Below are 21528 nucleotides of genomic sequence, written 5' to 3'. Positions count from 1 at the left end.
TTTAGTGCTGTAGCCTCAGCCTAGCTCACAGCAACTTCGAACTCCAGGCTCAAGGAGCTGGGACTATAGGCACCTACCACCACACCAGCCTCATTTTTCTATTTTTTGTTCAGACAGGGTCTCACTTTGCTCAGGCTGGTCTTGAACTCCTGAGCTCAAGGGATCCTCCCTCCTTGGCCTCCCAGAGTGTTGGGATTACAGGTATGAGCCACCATGCTCATCAGTAATTCTCTTTCTATGGAAAGTATCTGAGAATCAGCGTGGTCTTAGAAAAACTAATTTCTTGCTCCGGGGCATATTTTTATTATGTCATTGAACACAACTGCTCCCTGGAGTGTGGAAAATTCAGATAATCTCTGAGTTTATAAGGATTTGTTCTGTTCAGTAATAAGTCCCTGAATTTTTTCCTGGACCAGAAATTGCCCCATCTACCTCTTAGCAGGAGCAGAACACCAATGAAGCCTGAGGCAGAGGAGTGATTATTTACCTCCAACCAAGAGCATGGGTTCTAAACTAACTACTAGTTCTTCATTCCTCTTGAGGAAACCAAATGAATTTTTTAAATGCTTTTTCCCTTACCGTTTTTATGAAGTTGATTCTTACATCATTCAAGGATAGTCAAGGCTGAAATCTATTAACACCAATCTATTATGTATTAGGTTACCAATATTGATACCTATTGATCATTAAGAGAAATGCCAGCCTCCTTTCTGAATGAATACCTTTGATTTTGTTAGGGTAAATAGCAAATAAACTTGCGTAAGAGTATAGATTTGGCTCACACATCCTTCCTATGAAGCTATAGCAAAGAGGAAGTCAGTCCATAAGAGACCCGTGTGTTCACTTAATCTCCTCTGAACCCTCTTCAAACTGACAGGTAGGAGAGAATGCAGTTTTTGTTTAATTCATTTGCTCCTTCATATTAAGCTAGGCACTCTTTGAAACTCTTAACAGTCTTGAATTTCTAAGAATTGTTTAGAAGTAAGATGACCATGGTCTTTGCAACTATTGGCAGATACTGATAACACTAAAATTATAACATCTGCTTAAATCAGCCCATTTTTTCATGTTGATATTTAAAACTCCACATGTGAATTTGAGCTGTGGTTAGCTAGGCCAAAGCCAGGAAGCCACATAGCCCTGCAGCTGGATCATGGACTAAGGCCAAGTGTCAGTTACTGAAGCAAAAGGAATACAGAATCTTAAATCTAAAAGCAGATTCAATACTTAAAGGGTAGGCAGGATGGAAGAGCCAGGCACCAGCAGCAAAGGAAGACGGAGCAGCAGGGCACATGCTCAGGCAATACTGAGGCCAACGAGCAACAGAGAGCAAGGTGGCAGGTGGCCATCCAAGCAAGCGGTCCACGTTCAGATGTGCCCCTGTGCTGCACAGAACTCACACAACTCCATCCAACCTGACTCAAAAAGGAGTTAGAAGGAAACTACTCTCAGGATAAAAGGCGATTTCTGAAGGATGGTGCTATCAGCAAGAAACGTTTTACAAAACAAGGCAGCAAAGTGAATACTGAGGAACTAGAACACAAACACTGGAGCAGATAGTGAGAGCCAAGGCCACCTGGAGAAGTTCTTACAGTCACTTGCTCATGAATCAGACTGGACCCAAGAGTTGAGCTAGAGTGAACTGCAGGAAACATACAGTGGTGTCCTGGAGCCAACCTGCATCAGCTCACAGGAGCCAACTATTAAAATTTAAGAAATTTTAAATTAGGGTTGCTCCTATGGGAAACAGTATAGAGGGTCCTCAAAAAAACCTAAAACTAGCATCTGATCCAGCAATCGCACTGCGGGGTGTATTTCCAAAGGAAATCAGTATATGGAAGAGACACCTGCACTCTCCTGTTGATTACGGCACTGTCCACAATAGCCAAGATCTCAAATCAACCACAGTGTTCATCAGCGAATGGACGGATAAAAAGAATACACGCACGATGGAATATTATTCAGCCACACTATGAAAGAAACCCTGTCACTGGCAGAAATACGGATGAGCTTGGAGGACATCGAGACACAAATATCACATGTATCACTCATGTGCATACATGGAGTGGATCTCATGGAGAAGACTGCAGTTACCACAGGCTGGAAATCGGGAGGAGTGGATGAAGAGAGGGCCGTCGGCAAGCACAAAAATACAGTCAGAAGGAACATGCTCCAGGGCTCAACAGCACGGTCAGCTGACTGTAGTTATCAATAATTTATCATGTATTTCACAATAACTATAAAATTTGGAGGGGAAAATTTAGAATATTTGAAGTAATAGATATCTGCATTACCCTGATTCAATCATTATATTGTATGCATCTATCTAGATATGATATGTACCCTATGTACAATTATTATATCAATTAAAAACAAAATTTAAGGAATTTTACAAGACTGCTATTAAATGTGACTATTATTAAAAATTAGGTTATATGAACTGACAATTAAAGATTAATATGAAAAACAAAGGTAATATACATTCACAACTCATCTCTCCTAACTCTTTCACTATGTTTTATTATTTTCTGTGTGAAAATCCTTCACGTTGGCACGCTGCCTATCTCCAGGGTCAGTGGTGTTGTGTGGCATCTTGTGACCAGCCGTGACAGGAACACACCAAGGAGACTGAGATCGCTGCACACTGGGGTGTTGAGAGGGGCTGCCAAACGTGCAGCCACACCCACCTTCAGTCACCCACACGACAGAGGCGTAGCATTGGGAAGTATAATAGCCATAGATGTGGACGTATTTTTAAATGATCTTGTGACTACCACTTGCAAACTCCTGAACTACCATATGTATTTATGATCTGACCCCAATCTACCTCTGCAGGTTTAGCCCATATAGTCTATTTTCTGGCCCCATTGAATTTCCCATCAATAATGTGCCATCTTTTTGCACATCTCCTTGTATTCAACAAACATTGACCAAGATGCTATGGAAGACTGGATACTGATTGAGGAATCAGAGATGTACAGAATTCCTCATGCTCTCAAGAAGCTCATAGTCTAGGAATGAAAGGGGGGAAATGAATAGGAAAGGAGCATTAAGTTGCTTCTGCAACTTTCTGTCATGATCGTACCCAACTGTCAGCAGCCCCAGAGTCATCTTAGAGTCCTTCTGCTACCACTTCTACCCATATTTACTTAATAATCACCACGTCCTGTAGATGGTTATTTCCCAACCAACTGTGATGAGGTCCAGTTTGTATTTCCTGTCCAGGAAATGTAAAATATAATAAATATTAATGACTAGAAAAATGAAATAAACAGCAAATACATCAAAATACAAGTCCAATTTTTTTCATTATCATATTTAACAGATATAAAATTACTCTATTAAACTTGCTACAAACTATCTTATCCCCACTGACCAGTTCATCTGCATCTTCCTCCTCCAGGCCATGTGAAAAGGCATTCTCCTCAGGTCTCACGAACCCAATTCCACGCCCCAGACATCAGCCCTCAATAAGAGTCTCTCTCTAAACTTTTAACCTTTCTCTCTTTACTGTTTCTCATAGTATCTAGCTTTTAAATGTCTCTCATCTTAAAAAGAAACTCCTTCCACTTGTTACCTATTCTTTGCTTTTCTTTAACAGCCAAGTTTCTTTAATATATGTACATATTATTAACTTCAAGTTGTATCTGTAGTACATTATTATTATTATATTTCAAAAGATATGTAGAAGTACAAAGAATCACGTGCAATCAGGAAATAATTCTTGCTAATTGTTGTTAGTTATCTTTCTGGTACTTTTCTAGGCATATGTACATGTATGTAACAATGTCTATTTTAAAAGTACTTTTATAGGCTGGGTATGGTGGCTCACACCTATAATAGCACTCTGGGAGGCTGAGGCAAATGGATTGCCTGAGCCCACAGGTTCAAGACCAGCTTGAGCCAGAGTGAAACCCCCATCTCTAAAAATAGCTGGGCATTGTGGGGCATCTGTAGTCCCAGCTACTTGGGAAGGTGAGACAAGAGAATCACTTCAGCCCAAGAGTTTGAGGTTGCTGTGAGCTGTGATGCTACAGCACTCTACCAAGGGTGACAAATTGAAGACTCTGTCTAAATAAATAAATAGTACTTTTTAGCTTCAAATGAGATCTTAAGTCTTTAGGCACATTATATTTTTTAAATTCCACTCACATAACTTTAAAGAATGTATAGTCTTTTGTCTAGCTATCCCAAAATTCATTTAATCTTCCATTATCAGATTTTTAAATTTTGCAAGCATTTGTTCCCATAAATAACATTGCATTGAACCCTTTACTCACCTTTCATATTGTTTCCTTAGGATAAATTTCTAAAAGTGGAACTCTTGCTGATTGCTGTCGCACATTTATAGGTTTTCATTTCTTTTCTTTTCTTTTTTTTTTTTTTTTTTTTTTGAGACAGAATCTCACCGTGTCACCCAGGCTAGAAAGCAGTAGCATCATAACTCACAGCAACCTCAAACTCCTGGGCTCAAGTGATTCTCCTGCCTCAGCCTCCCAAAGTGCTGGGATTACAGTCACAAGCCACCAGTCTGCCACATTTAACCCTAAAGCTTTGATACATATTCTCAAGTTGCTGTCCAGAAAGTTTATACAAGAATACTCTACCTTTGCCAGATTCACAAAAGGAAGAAAGGAAGGGAAGGAAGGAGGGAGGGAGGGAGTGAAGGAGGGAGGGAGAAGCTTTTTTATCTACTGATCAAAAATAGCATTTGATTGTTTTGTTCTATGTTTATTTGATTAAAGTGAAGTTGACATCTTTTATATTTATTAGTCACCTATTTCTTATTTTTAATTTTTTTATTGTTGGAGACTCATTGAGGTACAAGAAACCAGGTTACACTGATTGCATTTGTTAGGTACAGTCCCTTTTATAATTGTGTCTTGCCACCAAAAGATGTGTTACACACGGAAACTCCCACACCCCTCCCTCCTTCCCTCTCTCTGCTCTTCCTTTCCCCCACCCCCTCCCTCCTTCCCTCCTTCTCCCTTTCATTCCACCACCACCACCACCCTGCTATGTACTGGGTTATTAATTGTCCTCATATCAAAATTGAGCACATAGGATTCATGCTTCTCCATTCTTATGATGCTTTACTAAGAAGAATGTGTACCACTTCCATCCAGGTTAATACGAAGGATGTAAAGTCTCCATCTTTTTTTAATGGCCGAATAGTATTCCATGATACAGATACACCACAGCTTGTTAATCCATTCCTGGGATGGTGGGCATTAAGGCTGTTTCCACATTTTGGCAATTGTAAATTGAGCTGTGATAAACAGTCTAGTGCAAGTGTCCTTATGGTAAAAGGATTTTTTTCCTTCTGGGTAGATGCCTAGTAATGGGATTGCAGGATCAAATGGCAGGTCTAGCTTGAGTTCTTTGAGGGTTCTCCATACTTCCTTCCAAAAAGGTTGTATTAGTGTGCAGTCCCACCAGCAGTGTAAAAGTGTTCCCTTCTCTCCACATCCACACCAGCATCTGCAGTTTTGAGATTGTGTGATGTGGGCCATTCTTGCTGGGATCATATGATATCGCAGGGTGGTTTTGATTTGCATCTCTCTAATAATTAGGGACAATGAGCATTTTTCATGTTTACTAGCCACTCATCTGTCTTCTTTAGCAGAGGTTCTATTCATCTCTCTTGCCCATTGATATATGGGATTGTTGGCTTTTTTCATGTGGATTAATTTGAGTTCTCTATAGATCCTCGATCAAGCTTTTGTATGATCCAAACTATGCAAATATCCTTTCCCATTGTATAGGTTGTCTATTTGCTTTGGTTGTTATCTCCTTAGCTGTACGGAAGCTTTTCAGTCTAATTAGTTCCCATTTGTTTATTTTTGTTGTTGTTGCAATTGCCATGGAAATCTTCTTCATAAAGTCTTTCCCCAGGCTGATATCTTCAAGTGTTTTTCCTATGCTTTCTTTGAGGATTTTTAATTTTTTTAGGCATTAGAGTATAGGCATAGGTGGCACATTTCTTAAACTGATCAAAGCTATCCATAACAAACCCACAGCTAATATTATACTGAACAGAGTAAAACTGAAAGCTTTCCCACTTAGAACTGGAACCAGACAAGGTTGGCGTTTTTTTTAAATGCCTTAAATTTAGGTCTTTCATCCATCTTGAATCAATTTTAGTGAGTGGAGAAAAGTGTGGGTCCAGTTTCAGTCTTTTACCTGTGGGTATCCAGTTCTCCCAGCACCATTTATTGAATAGGGAGTCTTTCCCCAGTGTATGTTCTTGTTTGGTTTATCAAAGATTAGGTGGCTGAAAGATGTTAGTTTCATTTTCTGGTTTTCTATTCAATTCCAAATGTCTATGTCTCTATTTTTGTGCCAGTACCATGCTGTTTTGACCACTATGGCCTTGTAGTACAGCCTAAAATCTGGTATGGTGATACCCCCAGCTTTGTTTTTATTACTAAGAACTGCCTTAGCTATACAGGGTTTTTTCTGGTTCCATACAAAATGAAGAATTATTTTTTACAAGTCTTGAAAGTACAATGTTGATATTTTAATAGGGATGGCATTGAATCTATAGATTGCTGTGGTAAGTATAGACATTTTAACAATGTTGATTCTTCCCAGCCATGAGCATGGTATATTCTTCCATTTGTTAATGTTCTCTGCTATTTCTTTTCTTAGGGTTTCATAATTTTCTTTATACAGTTCCTTCACCTCTTTTGTTGGGTAGATTCCTAGGTATTTCATTTTCTTTGAAGCTATGGTGAAGAGGATTTTGTCCTTAATTAACTTCTCATCTTGGCTGTTATTGGCATATGTATACAAAGGCTATTGACTTGTGGACATTGACTTTATATCCTGAGACGTTACTGTATTTTTTGATGACTTCCAGGAGTCTTTTGGTTGAGTCTTTGGGGTTGTCTAAGTATAAGATCATATCATCAGCAAAGAGGGAGAGTTTGACCTCCTCTGCTCCCATTTGGATGCCCTTTATTTCCTTGTCTTGCCTAATTATATTGGCTAGAACTTCCAGCACTATGTTGAATAGTAGTAGTGATAAAGGACAACCTTGTCTGGTTCCAGTTCTGAGTGGAAAAGCTTTCAGTTTTACTCCATTCAGTAAAATATTAGCTGTGGGTTTGTCATAGATAGCTTTGATCAGTTTAAGAAATGTGCCACCTATGCCTATATTCCTCAGTGTTCTAATTAGAAAAGGATGCTAGATTTTATCAAATGCTTTTTCTGCATCTATTGAGACGATCATATGGTCTTTGTTTTTGCTTCTGTTGACACACAGTGAATAATGTTTATGGACTTGCGTATATTAAACCAGCCTTGCATCCCTGGGATCAAACCTACTTGATCATGATATATGACTTTTTGATGATAAGCTGTAATCCAGGCGTCCTCCACCTATGGCCCACGGGCCACATGCAGCCCATAGAGGACATTTATCCGGCCCACCAGGTGTTTTTGCCGCCACTGCCTGTCCTGCTTAGCAGCCAACTCATCCGGGGCCTACAGTCTGGCCCTCCAATGATCTGAGGGACAGTGAACTGGCCCCCTGTTTAAAAAATTTGAGGACCCGTATAATCTATTGACTAGGATTTTGTTGAGAATTTTTGCATCTATATTCGTTAGTGAAATTCCACCTGAAGTTCTCCTTCTTAGTTGGGTCTTTTCCTGGTTTTGTTATCAGGGTGATGTTTGCTTCATAAGTCATCTATTTCTTTTTGGTGAATTATGTATTCATGTCCTTTGTTCATTCAACTATTGGGCTCTAAACATTTTTCTTATTGATTTTTATGAATTCTTTATATATTAAAGGTGTCGAATCTCTTCCCGTTAAGTTTATTGAATATATTTTCCCCTATATGGTTTTGGTCATATAACAAGGAGGGGCTTAGTGCAGAGACAATTTTTACTTTCATAAATTCAAATCTTTTAATAATTTCCTTTGGAATTCCCTCCATTGCTATCCTATTCAAAACGTTCTTTTCCAGCCAGGCATCAGGTAATTATTCATCCACATTATTATATTACAGGTGTTGCTCTCAAGTCCTAGCCATAAAACAAAGATGAAAACATTCTTTATCTCAAAGAATTCTGCAACCTGGCAGCACACTGTGCATGCGCAGATGATAAGTACACATGCAAAAAGAGATGGCCAAAGGGAAATTACTCTCCTAGTTACAAAGGTTCATGACTAGGTCAGAGCCAAACTTGCCTAAAGCAGTTCATCTGGTTTTATCATCATTTATTAATTTTGGACCACTTAACACAAGCACAAAACTGTGCTGTTTCTAGGAATATATAAAATAGTAATATGATAGCTCATCCCAGCTCATCAGCCCCTTCTCCCTGGCTCTGGAGGATTTAAAAACAATGACTCATGAAATATTTCCCTTGGCAAGCTCAGTGAGTAGGGCGCCAGCCACATACACAGAGGCTTGCAGGTTCGAACCCAGCCCAGGCCTGCTAAACAACAATGACAACTACAACCCAAAAATAGCCGGGCATTGTGGTGGTCCCCTGTAGTCCCACCTTCTGGGGAGGCTGAGGCAAGAGAATCACTTAAGCCCAAGAGTTTGAGGTTGCTGTGAGCTGTGACGCCACAGCACTCTACCCAGGGTGACAGCTTGAGACTCTGTCTCAAAAAAAAAAGAAAGAAAAGAAAAGAAAAATAAATATTTCCCAGGCAACCATCCATCCAGTCTTCTCACAAGTCCAAGTTTGTCATCCTGTCTCAATTTTATCTAAGAAATTTAATCTTAATTTTTGTTTTATTAGCACATTTGCTGGTTTGCTCTCTTTAAAAAACACTTTAAGAAGAAACATGTAAATTACAATAAAGATGAACAAGAAGTTAAAAGTCTTAGGTATGATGGCATTGATTGTTAATGAATGACCAATAACAGAGGTTAATAAATTAATCAGCACAGGTGCTATAACAGCCACTCATGGGAAAGTCTGCGCAGAGCCGCCGGGCTCCCAGGGGGCGAGGAGACGCTGACACTCACTCTGCGCTCGGGAAGCAGAGAGTGGGTACAACCTTTCTATAAAATAATTTTTCAGTGTAAGTTAAGAAGCGTAAACATGCTTATACTTTTGCTTCACTGGTTCCCCTGGGACTGGGGGCGAGAGGTTTGGTATATCTCCCAGCCTTTCTAGGAATTGCGGAGCTGATGGCCAGTTTCAGAGCGCTGTCAGTGTTTACCATTGTGATGGAATTTCACTGGAAATTTTGTGAAAGTTCAAATTACATTAGTTCGGTTCTTATGTGAAAAAACTTAGTAGTGTTCAAAAATATCGCCATGTATTAATTTACCCCCACAGCTGTTAAAAGCATCATGTAGGTTTTTAAAACTGATTTAATTTAAAATATTTTACATACGAGAATTTCTACTAACTAAATGTGTGGCCTTACTTAACCCATTTAAACACCTTAACCTGTAGTTTCCTCATCTACACAACAGGGGTAATACTACACTGTCCGCCTCATCTAGGTTGTTGTAAAAAGTACTCGAGGAGCCACGTGAACTCACCTGATCAACGCTGATGAAATAAACAAACGTGCACTTCCTGGTTAAAGACCCGCCGCTGTGCGCCTGCGCATCCTGCTAGGACTTTTAACCTCTCTAGTTATCCGGCTGCTGGACAGGCTACCAGCCACGAGGCCACAGGGACCGTTCTGATCCCCACAGCTGGTGCACATTCCTGATGACGATCACCACACGTCACGCTCTGTGAGAAACAGTACCAGTCTGATCCTTCTGTTCCTCTAGACCGACTGTCTACAGTAAAAGACAGACATTCGATGAAATCATTGCACAGTTTAAGTGCACAGAGAAGGTCCATTCTAACTATGTGAAATAAACTGTGCCATAAACATGTTTTCATTAGTTTTGACCATACTCTATCACTTCTATGAAAACTTTGCTTTTTTAATTGGTTCTGGAAAAATTCCCAAATATTCGCTCTTCCAAGTATTTAGTTATTTGGCATTAGAACTCACTAAACATTTCTAAGTAGAGAAAATGGAAAGGAAATTATTTAAAATAAGGTAGTAAATTTATTACAGGTAACATGGTGATCTGACCAGGGTTTCTCGCGGCTCCTCTCCCAGATGCTGGTTGAAATGACCAAGTAAATGAAAGTGCCCCAGATGAGCCCCCGGCAGGGCAGTGGACACAGGGCAGAGTGGCCAGCAACATCAAGGACACACTGCCGGACACAGGCCGACTGACCTGAGTTGGAGGAAGGGACGAAAGTGCAGGAGACCCCAGAGAATCTCACTAACAATCCCTCCCCTGGAGGGGCAGGCTGAGGAAAGACTCCCAGTCAGGGGCCTTCTAGAAAGCACCCACAGGGACTCCAGAAGCACCAGGAAGCCCAGAGCATGCCCACAGTCCTGCTCTTGACACAGAATTGGTTAATCCAAACGTAACCACACTATACTCACTGCTCTGCTTTGGAAATTTTCCCACGTCAGAATGTATAAATCTAACACCATTATTTCTGAATGTTCCAAATTCACTTTCTGTTGCAAGGCTATGTTACAGCCACGTGGACCTGGCTGGGGCACAGCTAGCTGCACTTTGAAATGTAGATTGCTCATCTAAAGGCACGTGAATTTGTAATTTTGATTAATACTACCAAACCCCCCTTAAATGTTATACCTTTTATGTCCTACCAACAAAGTATAAAACTGTCAGTCTCCACAAATCCTTGCTTCTTATTATAATTTTATTTTATCTATCAGACTCTTTCAACTTTTTTTTACCAATCTGAGAGCAAAGGTGACAGTTCCTATGGTTTTAATTTGCATTTCTTGGGTGACTGGTGAGGTTTGGTGTCCTTTCCCACATTTATGGACCACTATCTTGCTCCTCTGAATTTTCCACTTTTCTCCTTTTGCCTGTTTTTCAATTGAGTTATTCTGCTTTTTAAAACTGTTTCATAAACAGGAGAGTAGATGAGGGAACAAAATGCAGGAGTCAGTCGTGTTGATTCAAACCATCTCTGACGTTTAAGTAGGTGTGTGAATTTGGGGAAGTGACTGGAACCCTGTGCTTCAGTCCCCTCCCTCGTGGGTGGTGATGACACTGTCAAGCACCTGCTTCCCAGGGTTGTTTGGGGATGTTTTAATGGCTTCACGTTAAAAGGTGCTTAGACCCCCTCACTGCTGTGATTGTTTTCTTCCATCCTGTTTTTTTTTTTATGTTTCTCTCACCACACTGAAATTTTTCATTTTCGTACAGTTAAATCTATCAGTCTTTTCCTTATATGTTCTGTAGATTCTAATATCCTGCTCACAAAGGCCATTCTCATCCCAAGATTTTAAAAGTATTATTCCACATGTTCTTCAAATTGTTTTATAATCTTGTGTTTCACATTTGGATCTTTAATCTATTTGAACCTTATTTTTATAAATTGGGAAGGATAGACCAACGTTGTGCTTTCCTAGTGGACTGCCAATTATCTTCCTTTCCTTTTCCCCGGTTAATGTGAAATATCCCAAACCCAGAAGTTCCAATTGGACTATATTAAGTCTTCACATCACCTTGAAGAGAACTGATAATTTTACAATTTGAGTTATTCTACCTTGGAATACCTTACTTTCTCTACTTGTTCAGTTTTATGTTGTGTCCCTAGTGAGTTTTATGGTTTTCCCTAAGTAAATCATGCACATTTCTTGCTCATTATTTCTTAAACATTTCTCTTTAATTTACTAATTTAGTTTATTTATGTGATGAATTACAATAACATATTTTCTTTTTTTTTTTTTTTTTTTTTGAGACAGAGTCTCACTCTGTCACCCTGGGTAGAGTGCTATGGGCTCAGCCTAGCTCACAACAACTCCTGAGCTCAAGGGATCCTCCTGCCTTAGCCTCCAAAGCAGTTGGGATGACAGGTGCCAGTCATAACATGGAGCCTCATTTTTCTATTTTTAATAGAGTTAGGGTCTCATTCCTACTTGGTCTAGTCTCAAAGTCCTGAGCTCAAGCAGTCTTCCTGCTTTGGTCTCCCAGAATGCTAGGATTGCAGGAGTGAGCTTGTATATAGTATAGGTAGTATATTTAATTTACATATGTATTTATTTCATATATATAGTTAATAATGAATAAATTAAACAGCTGTATATTCTCTATTGATATTTCTCAAATCTTAACACTTTGCTATATTTGCATAAGTGGAGGGGGGATGGAAATTTATTGATACAGTCAAAGCCCCTTTAATGCCTCTCCCAGATTCCATTCCCCTTGCTCCCCACTCAGGGATAACCCTACCCTGAAGTCAAGGTTTACCACTGCCATGGATATGTCTGTCCTATTAATGCCCGTGAAGAACTCAGTATTTTTCAACCTGTACATAATTTGCATCCTTTTGTTGTATTATGCTGCAGCTTGCTTTTTTGGATGCAAAACCTTTTTATATTTCTAATGAGTAGTATGTGTCGCTCTAGTTTGTTGAATTTCACAGGAGTATAGTATTCCAATTTATGGATATATTACACTTCTCATGCATTCTTCTGCAGATAGATACTCAGGTGTTTCCAAATCTGCTATAAGAAACTCTTTGTGTACAGATTTCCTCCAGCTCTGCACTGCCCAGCACAGTAGCCACTAGCCACATCTGTAAACAGCTTGTTCTTGCCTTTGTCCATTTTTTTATTGGATTGTCTTTTTCTTCTATATTTGTAGGACCACTTTATATGTTTAGAAAACAAATCTTATGCTCTAGATGCGGGGGCTCAACCTATAATCCTTCTAGCAGTCTGGGAGGCCAATGAGGAAGGCCAATGAGTTTTAAGTTCCTTAAAACTCAGAAGTTCGGCTCGGCACCTATAGCTCAACCGGCTAAGGCGCCAGCCACGTACACCTAAGGTGGCGGGTTCGAATCCCCAGCCCGGACCCGCCAAACAACAATGACGGCTGCAACCAAAAAAAATAGCCGGGCGTTGTGGCGGGCGCCTGTGGTCCCAGCTACTTGGGAGGCGGAGGCAGGAGACTCGCTTGAGCCCAGGAGTTGGAGGTTGCTGTGAGCTGTAATGCCACGGCACTCTACCCAGGGGGACAGCTTGAGGCTCTGTCTCAAAAAAAAAAAAACTCAGAAGTTCAAGACCAGCCTGAGCAAACCGACACCTGTCTCTGCTAAAAATAGAAAAACTAGCCAGGTGTTATGGCAGGCACCTGTATTCCCATCTAATTGGGAGGCTCTAGCAGGAAGATCACTTGAGCCCAGATATTGAGGTTGCTGTGATGCCACAGCACTCTACCCAGAGCAAGAGTGAGATTCTCTCTCAAAAAAAAAAACAAAAAAAGCTACAAAAGGCATTATTCTCCCTTATTGCTGAGTAGTACTCTATGAAATATATTTAACACATTTTCTAATGAATTTTAGATACAGCCTGACAAGTTGCACAAAAGCACTGAATTTGTAGATTAATTTAGAAAAACAAATTTTCTGAACCATTATAATATTGAATCTTCTCTTTCAAAAGAGTGATATGTATTTTGACTTATTTAGAACTTCTTTTTTTTTTATTTTTTTATAGAGATAGGGTCTCACTGTGTTGCCAACCTGATCTGGAATTCCTAGCCTCATGCAATCTTCTCACCTCAACCTCCTCAATTGCCGGGATTATAGGTGTGAGCCACCACACCCGGCCTATTTTGAACTTCTTTAATGCCATTCAGTAATGTTTTATTTTCTCCATAAAGTATTTTTATAGATATTTATTAGATTCATTCATTTATTCAAAGATATTTTATAGCATTCTTGCTATTATTAATTATATTTTTTTCATCAATTTTCTAAACAATAATTACCAATATAGCAATGCCGGTGTGGCTAGCCAACTCACCGAGTCTTATTGGTTCTAGTAGATGGACTTTAGAGTCCCTACTATCCTGTCCTCTGCACATAAGAGAAGGGCTTCACCTTCCTCTCTAGGGTCTCCTGTCTGCCTTGTCTTACTGCACTTGTAGGGTTTCCAGTTCATTGTGGAATACAAGTGGCGACCGTCTGTGAGATATGATGAATGGGAAGACAGGAGTAACAAGGAGGTATTTTACTATATACTCCGTGTACCTGTTAAATTTGGTACCAGGATTTCTATTCCCACTGATAGAATAGGTTAGGTAATGGAAATGAAAGTGAAAATACAGTATATTGTAGAACATTAGTAAAATCATAAATACACCAGAGAAGCGTCTGGAAGAAATTACTAGGCCAAAATCTTAGTGAAGACGGAAACCCAAAGTGAGTGGGATATAAGGGCATTTGCCAAACCTGGCCAGTATCAGCCTTGATTTCCATGGCCTCAGGAGACATGGGGGGACGGAAGACAAAGCCCAGAACTGCTTGGGGACTCTAACAGAGTACGCAGATCCCCAGGGCCTGGGTGAGGATGAAGCTTCATGGAAGGATGAACTAAAAATCAGTCCTACTGGCTCAGAGGCCGTAACACAGTGGTTACAGAGCCAGCCACATGCACCAAGGCTGGCAGGTTCAAACCCAGCTTGGGCCAGCTAAACAGCAATGACAACTGCAACAACAACAACAAACAACAAAAATATCCGGGCGTTGTGGAAGGCACCTGCAGTCCTAGCTACTTGGGAGGCTGAGGCAAGAGAATCACGTAAGCCCAAGAGTTTGAGGTTGCTGTGAGCTGTGACACTACGGCACTCTAACCACGTGTAGAGGACACCAAGAGTCAGATGACCTCTGAGCAAGAAGATCTGCAGCTGGGGTGGACCCTCGGGCCAGTCGTCCGCAGGTGTTTGTTGTGGAGGAAGAGCCTGAGCCTTCAGCACATAGTCATTTGTTAATTACTCCCCTCACCTGTGTTGTATGGTCTCAATAAAAGGCTAGTGCGGAGGTTGCTGGGGGCTACCCTGCTAAGAAGAGTTAGCCCGTCTCCCACAAGCTTGTACTTCTAATCCCGCATCAGGCCTGGTTCTTTCCTGCGGTGATTGAGACCAGGGCCATAGGGGCCTGAGAGGTTGTGACACCCAGGGCACCAAAGGAAGACCCTGCCTAAAAAAAAAAAAAAAAAAAAAAAAATTAGTCCTACAACTCTTGCCCCAGGGGGTTGCAAGTAATGGCACTTAAGAGAATAAAGGAAAGACGTCCTCTAAGAAGTTAAAATCATGTTTTTAGCCCTCATGGAGATTTACAGTCCAAATTTACATAAACCACATGATCTAAGAAAAAGTCAAGAACTGGTAGTGTTCCCAGGCACACAGCTGAAACAAACATAAATCCCCATAAATCTATAAATAAAAACACATACCCATACCATCCAGGGCCTCAAAGAATGATGAATAATTTTCCAAAGAAAATGAGTAGCTCCTAGCCATCAAAGAGACGAAATATTAGAGCGAGAACAGAAATAACAGAAAGCAAAAGCACACAGAACAATCTCATGGGGGAATTGTCAGACAGAGGTTACAAAATAACTATGATTATCTATTCAATAAAATCAAGACTGAAAATAAATACGGATAAGAAACTGTAGAATGACTAAGCAGATTTTTTAAAAGAATCAAACAGAACCTCAAGAACTGCAAACTATATAAGGCTTAGCTGATGCACACCTGTACTCCCTGCTACTTGGGAGGCTGAATCAGGTCAATGGCTTGAGCCCAGGAATTTAAGGCTGTAGTGTGATAGGATCAGGCCTGTGCATAGCCCTACACTCCAGCCAAGGCAATGTAGACTCTATCGCGGAAAAAACTAACTGACTGACTAAATGGATGGTTTTAAGAATGTATCAGCTGGAGAAAAAATTATTAAAGTGGAGGGCAAGCCAGAAGAACTTGTCTGGAAGGAAGCACAAGGAGGCAAAGAGATGTAAAACATAAAGGTTAAAAGGGATGGAGAACAAATTGAGAACAAAACGTGCCTCTAAGTGAGCTCAGAAGGACAAAGGGGTGAGAATGAGGCAGCACACGAGATAAGAGCTCAGAGTTTTCCCAAATGATGAAGGTGCCAAACCCGAATTAGAGTCCAGTGAATCTCAAGCAGGATGAATTTGGAACGTTGTGAGTGTATTACTTATTTGAATTTTTTAATTTAAATAGATATCTTTTAAAATAACCCAGATTGGGGAGACAGAGGCAAGAGATAGTCTAAAGATGCAAATTGTCTGAGCTCTTTTGATTAAATTTACCTTTCTTAACTAGTACATAAGAAAATACAATGGCTCAGTGCCTGTGGCTCAAGTGGCTAAGGCGCCAGCCATGTACACCCAAGGTGGAGGGTTCTAATCCAGCCTGGGCTCACCAAACAACAATGATGGCTGCAACCAAAAAAAAAAAAAAAAAAAAGCCAGGCGTTGTGGTGAGCACCTGTGGCCCCAGCTACTTGGGAAGCTGAGGCAGGAGATTCACTTGAGCCCAGGAGTGGGAGGTTTCTGTGAGCTGAGATGCCACAGCACTCTACCCAGGGGGACAGCTTGAGGCTCCTGTCTCAAAAAAAAAAGAAAGAAAGAAAGAAAGAAAGAAAATACAACATAAAAATATATTTAAAAGATATGACTTGGCTAATTTAATATTTTAATGTATGAAAGTTACTTATCTAAATTTTCCTAAAATCTATAAATTAAATATTATCAAAGAACAGATTATATAATGTTCTCATATGAAAAATGTGATGAAGAAATATTAGCTAAGGAAACTAATAGTCAGAATTTTAGCCAGAATTTTATTTCAACCACAAAAACATCATTTGAAGCAGGAACTTAAACTGAAGTGAGCCTGCAATCAAAAAACCCAAAATGAACTATGCTCATCTGCTGAAATACAAAGGGGATCAACCCAAATACAGTAATAATTTTTTACAGAACCAAAATTCTCTCTAAATCATTTCCTTAGATCTGTTTTTTTCTTCTTTCTGAGCAATTACATTTTTCAATACTTTTAGAAAAATATTATCTAACAAGAGTGTGTGTGCTTGAGAAGAACAAGTTAGATGATAAATAAAATGGGGCTCCACTCTCCCCTCCTGAAACTCTTACCCAACCCAGTCTGAGCAACAGGATTCTGAGAACCAGTCGCTCTGGGGAGTTCCCAGAAAAGTTAGGAAAACACAGTAAAAAAAAAAAAAAAAAAAAAAAAAAAAAACCAGGAAAGAGGCCCACAAGCCTCTACTGAGATAGGAAAGATCTGAAAATTGGTAGAGGAAAGAAAGGAGGGAGTTACGGTTTCTCTTTTCTTTTTTCCGTTCTCTTCCTTTTTCCTTCCCTCTTTTCAGATCATCTCTTTCTTCTGCACGTCTTTTGCCTGTTATTTGCATATTTATCTTCTGAGTCTTCTACTCTTATTCCTCTGATTCGTCTCCTCTTGTCCCTTTCATCCCCTTTCCTTTCTCTCCTCTTTTCTACCTCTTTCTTCGTTCTCTGGTCCCTACTATTTTCTTGTTTGGTCTTTACCTTTTCTCCTTTTCTTTTCAATTATCTGACGTCATCTCCCACCAAAAGCAGATGTTTATAATCTCATGAAACAGATTTGACAATAATTACTTATTTGCTTTATCCAATGTGATGATATACATCGCTCATAATATCTGGGGAGGAAAGACTGTTACTCACAAACTTCTTAGGCCTCTTCCCAAAATACTATTTCCATTCTTCCACCGTGACCATCCAAGAATTGTCAAAGCACTTTTTAGTGAACATTGGTCATCAACTCAAAATTCATAACTGTGGCTACTTTTATGATAACCCTAATTTTAGAGGTAGTCAGCCTCTAAGATGATCCCAGTGATTCTTACTTACTGGTATTTATGCCCTGGGCTAAGTCCCTTCTGACATTGTGTCAAGGTTGGTTTGTGTGCCTAGTAGGATGTGACAGAAGTGATGTACCTGACTTCTGAGGCTAGGTCATAAAAACATTGTAACATCCACAGTGCTTACTTGGTTGCTTGCTCTGGGAAAAGTCAAACACCATGTGGTAATCACACTCAGGCAGCCCTGTGAAGAGGTTGACCTGATGAGGAATGAAGCCACGTGCGCCAGCACCTGAGTCCACCATCCTGGAAGGCGATCCCAGCCCCTGTCAAGCCTTCAGGTGACGGAGCCCTGTTCAGCATCTTGACTGGAACCTCATGAGAGACCTCAGCCAGAACCATCCAGCTAATTGCTCCCAAGTTCCTCATGGAAATAAGAAATAATATTTGTTTACTTATAAGAATGTGATCATGTTTATTACTATTAGGTTAATAATAAATATTCATTATTACTTTAAGCCACTAAATTTTGCAGCAATTTTTTATGCAGAAATAATAACTGATACACTTATTAGTCTTTTTTGGAGAAAGAAACAAAACAATTTGTGCACAGATAAAATTTGAAAACCTTTCTTTACTCCACCAGTAATAAATATGTACTCAATAATTTCATAAAGGAATTTTTTTTTTAATTTCTGGAACTTCCTTTTATGTGCTCAATTTAATTCAACTGCTTTTGTTGGTTTTTCTCATAAAAGGATGAAGAAAATAATATACACAGGACAAATTAATAATTGGGTTTTTTTTGAGACAAAATTTTACTATGTTGCACTCGGTAGAGTACTGTGGCATCACAGCTCACAGCAACCTCAAACTGTTAGGCTTAAGCAATTCTCTTGCCTCAGCCTCCCAAGTAGCTGGGACTACAGGTACCCGCCACAACACCTGGCTATTTTTGGTTGCAGTTGTCATTGGTATTTAGGGTCCAGGCCAGGCTCAAACCCATCAGCCTTGGTGTAGGTGGCTGATGCCCTACTCACTGAGCTACAGGTGCCAAGCCACAAATTAATAATTTGTATGTCTAACAAGTATAAGTACATTATAATACAAGACTCCTATGACAATATATCACAAATAATATCATCCAAAAGAATAAAAATAAAAGCAATAAGGTATCAACTAGAAAAGAAGTTCCACTTTTCCAAAATAATGTATTTATATTAATTCTGAAATAACTTTTCTTAATTATCTATAATGTAGTGCTAAAGAACATGAGTTATATATTTTTCTCATTTTGAATACATTTATTCATATATTCTCCATTCATAATTATGCTAGCACATGAGTTTTTTTTTGACAGAGTCTCAGTTTCCCTCGGTGGAGTACCGTGTGTCTGTCATAGTTCACAGCAACCTCAAACTCTTGGTGATCCTCTGGCCTCAGCCTCTCAAGTGGGACTACAGATGCCCACCAAAACACCCAGCTTATTTTTCTATTTTCAGTAGAGACAAGGTCTCACTCTTCCTCAGGTTGGTCTCAAACTCCTGAGCTCAAGGGATGCACCCACCTTGGCCTCCCAGAGTGCTTGAATTACAGGCGTGAGCCAACCGTGCCCAGCTCCCTATCAAATGAATCTTAAATCAGAATTAATATTAAATCTTGCCAAATCATTTTTATTTACTTTATTTTATTTCAGAATATTACAGGAGTACAAATATTTTGAGTACATAAATTGCTTTTGTACTATTTGAGTCAAAGTTACAAGTGTGCCCATGACCCAGACGGTGTTGGGGGTTTTTTGTTATTGTTTATTTTTGAGGCAAGATCTCCTTCTGTCACCAAGGCTGGAGAGCGGTGGCTGGATCATCACTCATTGCTGCCTCTAACTCCTGGGCTCAAATGATCCTCCTGCCTCAGCATGCTGTATAGCTAGGACTACAGGCGCATCACTGTGTCCTGCGTATTGATTTATTTATTTATTTTAGAAACAGGGTCTTGCTATTTTGCCCAGGTTGGTCTCAAATCCCTGGCCTCAAGCCATCCTCCCACCATGGCTTCCTAAAGTGCTGAGATTATAGGCGTGAGCCATCATGCTGGCCCTTGCTAAATCTTATAAATGGATATTACTATCTAGCTTCCACTAATAAATTTTTTCTTAGATTAAAAGAAATGTGTTGATCTAGGCTCAGTGGTGTGTGCCTGTAGTCTCAGCCACTCAGGAGACTGAGGTGGGAGGACTGCTTGAGCCTAGGAGTTCAGAGATGCAGTGGCATGGTTGCACCTGTGAATAGCCACAGCACTCCAGCCTGGGCAACACAGCAGAGACCTCATCTCTTAAAAAAAAAAATATATATATATATATATTATATATATATATATGAATGCCATCTTTCTAATGACTCTAGAATATAGCCTAACAATACTTTTTTTTGTCCAGGGCTGGGTTTGAACCCACCACCTCCAGCATATGGGGCTGGCCTCCTACTCCTTTGAGCCACAGGCACTGCCCTAGTCTAACAAATACTTTTAACCTGAAACTAAAATTCAACACCCAAACATTTCTCCCTATCAAAACAGAACTCTATTTTTATATCATTTAATTGAGTCTCCAGATTTGCTCTGAGTACAGAGAGACTGTAATGGTGAATTTTTTCTTGCAGAGCATTCTGATGGGTATAATGTGATCATCATTTACATGATCCAAGATTAGGCTGATAATAAAAAGGAATTAGATCAAAATACCAGCCATAGAATCCCTCAGCACATGTTTCCTTTACAAAAGTAACCACTCTGTATTTGCAGTGGCCTGTAGCATTTTGATAATCTCTACAGATTAGATGCTGAGTGAAATTCATTAAATGATTCAACAAATATTTACTGAGCTCTGATTATGTGCCAGGCATTCTCCTACAGCTGGAGAAACAGTAAAGGAGGCCAGCAGGCTCCTCCTACTGCAATGGTTGGCAGACAGAACACAAACAAGTAAAAAATAAATGTACAGAGTCGCTGCAGATAACAAAGGGCAACATACAGGGGGAAAAATTATAAGGAGTGACCCAGAAAGACATCTGACGTGTGGAGAGGGACACAGTCTAAAACCTGGGTTCACTACCTCGCTTCACGGCCCCCGCAGGGGCTCACGCCTGTAATCCCAGCACTCTGAACTCAGGAGTTTGAGACCAGCCTGAGCAAGAGTGAGACCCCATCTCTACTCAAAATAGGAAAACTGAGATGAGAGGATCGCTTGAACCCAAGAGTTTGAGGTTACTGTGAGCTATGATGATGCCATGGCACTCTACCCAGGGCAACAGAGTGAGACTCTGTCTCAAAAAAAAAGGAAAAGAAAAGAATCATTATTTTCCACCAATCAGCCTCTTAAATTAACATTATATAGAAGTTTGGTCAGTTCAGAGACTGGAAAAGAGCATCAGTGTGAGGCAGTAGCTCCCACCACCACAGGAGTGGTCTGTCCTTAAAACGGCCGGCTCCCCACTAGCCCCCCGCACCCACCTCCAGAGATTTCAGTAAACCCGTCTAGATGTGTGACCACCCAGAGGCCTCGCCACAATTTCTAGAAAAGTCCTAAAAGCTTATTTTCAGAGTTTGTTTGCCTCCACTGTTAGGGCCATACACGGTAACTGTTCTACTCAGACACAAGCACAGCCCTCACTCAAGTTTCTATCAAAAAAGAAAAAAATTACTTGCACCAAGTGTTTAGCCAGATCAGTCATTCCTGATCTGGAATGTAGAAATAACAACTGATAGACTACCAGCGTGGGAGCAGGGAGAGGAAGAGTCACGTTGAGCAGCCTCCTCCTCCTCCCC

This window comes from Otolemur garnettii, unplaced genomic scaffold (assembly GCF_000181295.1).
Source record: "Otolemur garnettii isolate 467f Iridium unplaced genomic scaffold, OtoGar3 scaffold00125, whole genome shotgun sequence".
In the NCBI taxonomy this organism is placed as follows: Eukaryota; Metazoa; Chordata; class Mammalia; order Primates; family Galagidae; genus Otolemur; species Otolemur garnettii.
Note: the sequence above shows the minus strand (reverse complement) of the source record.